This window comes from Solanum stenotomum, chromosome 6, assembly GCF_019186545.1.
Source record: "Solanum stenotomum isolate F172 chromosome 6, ASM1918654v1, whole genome shotgun sequence".
In the NCBI taxonomy this organism is placed as follows: Eukaryota; Viridiplantae; Streptophyta; class Magnoliopsida; order Solanales; family Solanaceae; genus Solanum; species Solanum stenotomum.
In genome coordinates this window covers 48,348,875-48,358,018 of record NC_064287.1, presented here as the reverse complement: position 1 = coordinate 48,358,018, position 9,144 = coordinate 48,348,875, and positions in this window count along the sequence as shown.

Below are 9,144 nucleotides of genomic sequence, written 5' to 3'. Positions count from 1 at the left end.
AATATAATTTGATGTTGATTGATCATAATTTCACAATATCTTCATCAATAAGACAAAATTTTCATTGGTTCATGATTGTGACTACCATTTAGTTTAAGTCAAAATTATGAGCTATTACCCATAGTTGTTCCTATATTTATTTTGCTCCTTCAAATATAAATTTGTGAAATCGTGGATCATCTTTTGATCCAAATAACAACTTAAAAGCTAATGATGACTACCAAAAACTACTACTAAAAATAACAAACGTTGATCGATTGGTGAAAGGTGGTAATTGATAAGTGTTTCATAAAATTACTTGAGTACACATAAGTTGATTAGTATAAAGAAACCATGATAAAGAATATCACATATATTTTTTTCTAAAAAAAAAGAGTAGAAAGTGATTGTACTATTTTGTTTGGTTTTGTTAGTTGTATATTGTCCTATTTCAAACTTTAGTTTTTTAGGGTAAAAAATGCAACTGACTTTTCCTTTTTGTTCATCATTATATTTGTCTATGTGTTATAAGGGGAGCGTTTAGTGTTAGATTTTTTGAAGGACCCCATTTTCATAATTAAAAAGCAAAAGATTATTACTATCTTTTTTTCCTATAAATATAAAATTGTCACATCATAAGAGTAATGCACAAACACTAGATTAAATCAAAATTTTGTACTTAATCCTTTTCTTTTATCACAAAGTTTTGTACTTAATCCTTTTCTTATCACAAAGTTTTGTACTTAATTAATCCGGTTTTACTTTCTATTCATTATTCCTACCTCTCCCAGCTCAATTTATCGTATCTTACTTTTCTTTTTGATCTGTTTTTAAAAATATATATTTATTTTACTTTAATTTTCCTACGTATATGCAAATTTTCAAAGTGATTGGATTATAATAGAGGTACATGAAAGTACTCAAATTCAACAAGATTTCCATCTTCCATATTAATGTTTAGATTCCCGCTCACGACAACAAAAATAACTTTTAGCGGCAATAAATATACACATTAATAAAGAGTGTTAAAGTCTTTATCAACATTAGTTAAGTGTCATTGAATCCAATGTCGCTAAAGGCTTTAGGGACATATACAAAGAGTGTTAATTGCCGCTAAAAATACATCTTTAGCGGTTATTAAGCTATTGTCGTTAATTAATTGTCACTAAAGATCATTTTTGATTTAGTGACTTTAAAATGCACTCAAATAATCATCAAAGATTGTGATGGAGTGATAAGTATTCCTTCATTTTTTAATCAACAATCCCAAGTTCGATCCCTAGATATAAAATCGCTTTTGATAGAAAATGTTTTACCCCTAAAATAATATTTTTGGTGTAAAAAAAAAGGATAAAAAGGAGATTGAATCATATGGGGCGAGTTAGATTATAACTTATTATTTGATCAAATTCATTTTTGCCCAACCAAACTTTGATAATAAGATTGTGGCATGACCCGCTTTGATCGACCCAAATTTAACCTAACCGCCCTATGTGTAGTACTCTCTCCTTTTCAATTTAATTGTATTTTGAAATAACACGAGTATGAACGTAACATGCAACTTATTTTATTGATTTTTATTTAGGAGTGAACATAAATCAGTAAAATTGAATTTTAGATGTATCGAATTGAATATTGAACGTCCACCCTCCGTCATAAAAGAGACAACCGAATTGGCCACTTTATATATATAGCTAGGCTTAAGCAGTAGCTCCATTGTATGCCTCCACTAGTATTCCCCATTCATCCAAATAGATGTAGAACTCATAATACATCCAATTTGAGAAAATAAATAGTCTTAATTATTTAATATTTAAATTTTGGTACACTGTCTTAATATCCAGATGTCTATTTAAATTCAGATATTTTAAAATTCAAATGTATATTTTTTATTAAGATTTAGATATTTTAATCTGAATAAAAATAAATAACCCTTAATTATAGTCAAGTAATGTGCATTTTTAGTTTAGTTTTATGATTATTCAAATTGAAATTATTTAATTTAATATAAATATCAAATGTAAATAAGTATTTCACTATATTAGCAAGGAAAATATGTAATTATTAGAAAAGCATGGGCTTTTATTTTATTTTTCACAAGTCACAACAAACATAAAAAGTTACCACTTGAATGCTAATTATAAAAATAAAACATGTAATTATCACAAATGAAGATTAGTTTGTTTGATTCAAACCGACCAAAGTGCTAAAGCCACTGTAAAAGTAAGTGATTATTACAACATGTGCACATATGACACATTGTATATTATATAAAAATAAAATGAGTTAAAATACAACTATGAGTATAATATAGACATATGACATATGTCTATATTATCTTGAAATATTTTGAACGTCTGCCTTGTGAGTACAAGTTAAAATTTATATTTGATGGGCAATATATTTAAGTTCTAAAATTTTGTCTATAAGGCAAAACTTCTGATCAATTGAAAAGATTCATTCTTAAAATATCTTAAATGTCTGTTTATAAAACGAAAAAAAATCAAGAAAATTGAAGCAGGGTTATTTTTTTTAAAAAAAATTGTTAAGTGAGACAAAATAATCACAACTATCTCTTATGGAGGTCATTTTTGTTACACTTTCTTATAAGAGACAAAATATCAAAACCAGCCCATCTTCTTGACCAATTAATGTGTTAAAATGTTAGGACTACTTAGTACTCCCTCCGTCTCAATTTAAGTGTCTTATTTTCTTTTTTAGTCTATCCCAAAAGGAGCGACTCTTTCATTATTTAGTATAATTTTTCCAGTCAACATTCTACGTGACAAAGTTTAAAAAGACCACAAAATTGAAATATATTTTTAATATAAGACTTCAAAATTCAAAAACTACACACTTAGGTTCATCTCTCATTGAGTTTCTTGAATACATATAAAAAAAAAAACTTTATTGATGCCAGTTTATTCATGTTGATATGCTCATAATTCACGTTCTGATATACACAATGGGATACAAGGTTGTCATCATGATATACAATAACGCCTGTGTAAAAGAAACTCATTGATGCCAACTTATTCATATCGAATTATCGATATACATAATTATTCATTCTCTGATATACACTCTGAGATACAAGGTTGTTTGTAGTGATATACAACAATACATATGTAAGAAAAAGTTAATTGATGTTGGTTTCATCATGTTGGTGTAGAGAGTTGTTCACTTTTTAATATTGAAAAATTACAGAAATCCCACCTTTTAGTTTACTTATCACCATTATCCCCTATAAGTTTTACAAATCTCCAAAATCCCTCATTTTCGCGCATCAGATTAGTGTATCTCGCACATCAGATTAATGTATCTCGCGCATCAAATTAGTGTATCTCGCCCATTAGATAAGTGTATCATGTATAAAATGTACATTAGATCAGTGTATCATGTATAAAATGTAATGTATCTTACTTAACGATTAATGTATCTCGCGCATCAGATTAATGTATCAGCGCTTATATTATTGTATCCGTTTGAGGGATTTCTGTAATTATAAACTTTTAAGGGATAGATTGTAATTTTGCCTTAAAAGTATGTGATTTCTGTAATTTGCCCTTTTAATATACACATTGGGATACAAAATTTATTCGTGATGATATACAGTACCATATATATAAGAAAAAATTCATTAATGCTAGTTGTAACATATTGATATACACAATGATATATAGTGTTTCGTATTGATATACACAATGATATATAGTGTTGTTTATAATAATACAAAAAGAGATAAGGTATTAAGATCCCTACTTCTATACCAAAATATCCACTATGGGAATTGATATACCCTCTTATACATACATGATATTAGTTAAGAAATTTGTCAGTAATCCCGACTAATCAGTTGCTAAATAGTTCCTAGCTAAATAAGATTAGCATAAAAATTTTGGTATTTAGCTATCGAATTTTGTCCGTCGCTATCTTTTATTTTCAAAGTAGTGCAAGTGCACTTAGTTCGTCTCTCTTTTTACAAGTATCTCAAACTAGATGTCACTTCATATTGGAAGATGAATAAAGTGTGCATTTGGCATTAAGAAAAAAGAACATATATAGTCTCTATTAATCTAAATAATCCAGATTCATATCGTGTAAGACTCATTAAAAGAGAAAAAAAGCTCCTTATATACCAAGAATTTCTATGTTCCCAAAATTCGAACACACATGAAGTTTAATTAAAAACAGATAAATATATATGATCCAAATTCGTATTACGTAAGATTCAAAGGAAAAAAAAAGTTGAATTTCTACATTCACAAAATTCGAACACATAATGTCTGATTAAAAGCGGAGTGATATATATATGATCAATCACATCATACTCCTTGGTGGTAAAATCTATTTAATGTAAATATGTAAATGTAATGATTGTATATGTACTATTTTTAACGTATGAATAGATAAACTTAAAATATTGGGTTCATATTATTTATATATTACTATATGATGATGAATGAATCTCTGTAAAGTAAGGTTTCCACCAAAATGTGTTTGAAGGATTGAAGAGTTGCCATCAACAAGATTGTGCCAAAGCAAAATTGTGACTGACACATAAGAGTCCCACCTATTTATAACCAAACAAGCAACTCATAAAAATTAACAACTCATTCCCCACATATACTCTGGCATATATGAATCAAAAGAATAGATACAACTCTTTTGACCATAACCCTAAAATAATTTATTTTATTTTTTTGTCCTTTTAACTAAATTTAAAAAAAATGATTTTTTTTTTTGGTTATAAATATGACTTGTTTTAGTATAAGTAACTTTGTAGGAAATTAAAGGATAGGGCCAAATTGAGGGTAAGTGGAAGGTGATGTCTAGTCATGAAAAGGAAAAAAAAAAAACTGATTTTTGTGATTTTAATTCCTCTGAAACTTAACTAATTGTATAACATCTTTATTGAAATTTGTAAAAGATGAGAGAGACACATAAATATTTCTAGGTATGACAATATGTATTCCAATACTCCTTACTTCTTGTAGTTTAGGGCTTTGTCAGGCGTTGCCCATCCTTAATTTTGCTTTTTTGCATGCTACAAAAAAATCATGAACATTGTGAGTTGTGACATTGTATGAGTAGAGTTATCTCATGATATGTTTGTTGGTGGAAGGCAGTAAGTAGGTTGATGAATCACGGGGTGCAAAGGGTTTATCTGAATTCTTTTGAGCAAAAAAATTTATACATAGTATAGATGTTGAATTTCATTAAATTTTTTGATGTGTTTATTTCTTTATATTTCAAATTTCTTTATTTGATAATCCTAATTATGTTGTTGGTAGCACTCATATAGTGAAATAGTTGAAGTAGGTGCAAGCTAACCTAATTAGTGTGATAATAAATTACATGCATTTGAATTTTACAATGACTATATAATTTACCTTAGCACTTAGCAATTAAGTAAGATTAATATGTATGATCACTTTGTTAAATGATAAATGCATGTCTAAAATAAGTGTGTTTTATATTTATTAATTTAATGTAAATATTATGTGCGAGCAAGATTTTACCGCCACTCTTATTTTTTTTAAAAATCATGAACATTGTAACATCAATGTAACAGTACCTTAATATAAGAGGATTTGGATGGATCTTAAAATAAGTATAGTAATTGTTTGAATGATTAAATCTAAAAAATTTACTTATTCCAAAATTATGAAAAAGAAACATTGCTGAATTCATTTAAATATATTGCTAAAACAATATATATACTGGTAGAATCTCAATCAATCAACTATGGTTTGATATTAAATGGTGAATTAAAATCAAATCTTTGCAACTTTGATTTTTAAAAAAATAAAGAGTGGAGAGGTGGGGTTATTATATAGACAGGCATTTCAATTTTCAAATGTCTTTAAAGTAATATATTTATACGGAAAAAAAGTAATATATTTATATAATAATGAGCAGGCGGGAAATTATGGTATCTAGTGCCTAGTATGGAATTAAAAATAATTACTCTACATATAAGTTATTTATAAAGTAAAATTCAGATAATGTTATAGGATAATTATTAGTTGATTGACGACCTGATAAAATTAATGCTCTCGCAGTTTTAATTTATTTGGCATGATTCAGAGTATATTTTGATTTTTTATTTTTTTTAAAAATAAAGTTATATATTTAGAAACTGTAGAAAAATAATATAAAGTCACAACAATTAACATAATTTCATAAGGAGGTCTGGGAAGGATAATGTATACATAGATCTTCTTCCAATAATATATATATATAGCTTGTTTCCGGTAGACATTTATAAAGTCATAAATTCAAAAAAAAATTTATTTAACTATCCAAATAATAACTATAATAAATAAATTGAAACAGAGGAAATAAGTAATCTAATATATAAATACATTGTTAACATGAAAAATTATATTATCAAAATATATAATGTAAATCCCTTCAGTTTTTTATTAGCCAACAGGGTCTCCAAGTTTTGATGATAATGTCTTTAATTTGCAGGCCCCTCTCACAAGATAATGTTCAAATTTTCTCAGCATATGGGCACATATATTGCTTATTAAAATAATTAATAATTTGACAACTATGCATTTTTAAAATCATTATTATTTTAACACAACACTAATAGTAAATTATAAAATAAAATAAATCCATCCACGCCTCCACAATTTTCAAGTAGATATAAAATTTACCCTGTTGCACTTGCAGCCTTTACATACGTACAAGACAATAAGCATGGGAATATTCAAAACTTTCTATATTTATTTATCCGAAAAATAAATAAATATTTGATATCACTCTGAATCTCATATCGATAAAATATAAGAGATATGATGAATATACGATGAAGCAAACCTTAAATTTCAATAACGCATTTTAAAAATATACGAATTTAGGTTTAAAGCGAATAATATTACTAATGGTCGGATTGTTACAATATTATTAATTACTAAAACCATGCTCAATCACAAAATTTCATTAAATCAATGTACATCTCATATACTAGGAGCACTATTTTTTTTTTAGAAGAGTGTCTAAATAGCATATATTTTTCTCAACCGATTAAATTAAAAATAATTGATAAATATAAAACTTATGTATAATTCATATATATTGCTATTGAAAAAGAAGAAATTGTATAATGTTTATTAACTAAGGTGGTGTAAACTAATGTCATGTTTTTTTAAGAGTGAAATCAAGCATTTTATTTAAATTTGTTTTTGTATTTATACAGTTAACATTGATTGAAAATCATAGATATCGAAATGAAATCGATACTCCAATTCAAAAGTGACTTTGGGAATATCCCGTCTCAAATAATTTATCGTGATTTTAAAAAATAATTATCTCAAATTATTTGTTTTTAGAAATTAAAGACAAAATTAATTATTTATTTTATATGTTAAGATATAAATAAAAATAAAATAGAGTTAATAATTCTTTCTAATTAATATTTTATTAAGAAGCGTGCAAAAGAAAAAACATGAATAAAAAATTTAATATTAAGAAAAATAATAATTAAGGTACTATTACGAAGCAAAAGGGTGTTTTCTTTGTACAGGGAAGCTTCTAATCATAATGTAAATCCAAAATGTGACATAAATAAACAAAACATAGTGGAGTACTAAATATGCACGAGAGCTATGATGATCACTTGGTCATCATGCTAACATTATATAAAACAAAAAAGATTTTAACTTTTATAACGATAATGTAAATAATATTTTGCTAACAAAAAATTGAAATTTGTTACGAAATTCATAGCTAATATGTAGCTAAATAACTTGTAGTTAAACAAAATATTGTTGATAATTTATCGTTAATTCATTATTATATAAGTTACAAATTGATTTTTTATATCTAGCTATGAAATTTGTATGCTATAATTCATATTTTTTTAGTAATGATTTATATTAACAGTTCATTTATGTAAGATATTTATTGTACAAGACTAGTATCGTATTATACACCAGGCTTTTACAATGAGTGAGTTTTATATAGCTTGGACAATTCTTATATATCTTTTAAAAATGAGTTAATTAGGTACAATTATATAAAAAGTATCCAAGTCCAATTGTATAATCTTGATATACATGGTTCGGTTGGCCCTCCATATTAAAAAGTATTCACGTCTAGATATTCAGCTTGGAGTTTACGGTGTTAAAGAGTTCACATATATTAGATTTTTACTGAATAATTAATCTTTTTATATGAATTGAACAATCATATTATTATCTATAAATAGTTTTGATTTAGAAATGGAGTTAAAACCATGATCCATTCCTATACCAAAACACTTTTGACAATTATCTATAAATAGTTTTGATTTAGAAAAACTATAAGAAAAAGAGAAAAAACTAAGCTAAGGAAAATGTGAATGGAGAGGCATAGGATTCCCAAAAACCCTTTATCTTTAACGAGAGCGTGCCTTTGCAGAAAAAGTGAAGTGTAATATAACAACAAAAAAACAAAACAAAAAAAAAATTTAGAAAAATAAAGAAAGATAATAAAAAGAGGTGTAAAATCAACAATCAACTTATGACCTTAAAAAGGTGGCTAAAAATGTCACAAAGAGAAAGTGGGTGCCCACACGAATGTTAAATAAAATAAATTGAAAAAAAGATTAATTTGCATAAGTTTCATTTTCATTCCACACGTGGGGCCTTTTTAAATTACTTTTCTTGTATTTTTCTTTCATTTTTAACCCATTAATAATATGTTGTTTATACATGCAAGTACCACTACTAACTATTACTCCACCTATTTTAATTAGATTGTTCTGTTTTGATTTGATATAAATTAAAGTTTTAAAAAATAAAAAATATTTATAAATTTTATAATTATAAATTAAAGATATATCAAATATACTAAAATATTCTTTAATTTTATAATTTTACATATGTTATATTGAAAATGATATTAAAAAGTTATCAAAAGAAAAAAGAGGCATACATTTTTTTTGAAAGAAACTAAAAATAATATGAAAAATAAATTGAAATAGAGGGAATATTAAGTATATGATGGAATGGTGAAAATTCTGTCGTTTTTAAGATCATAAAAATTTGTGAAATTATAGTAACCTTAGATATTACTCCAATTATCATAATATTTGTATAGTTATAAAAAAAAACATGAAAAGTATAAATTTAGTTATATTCAAATATAAAAATATGTCTTTTAAAAAAAACA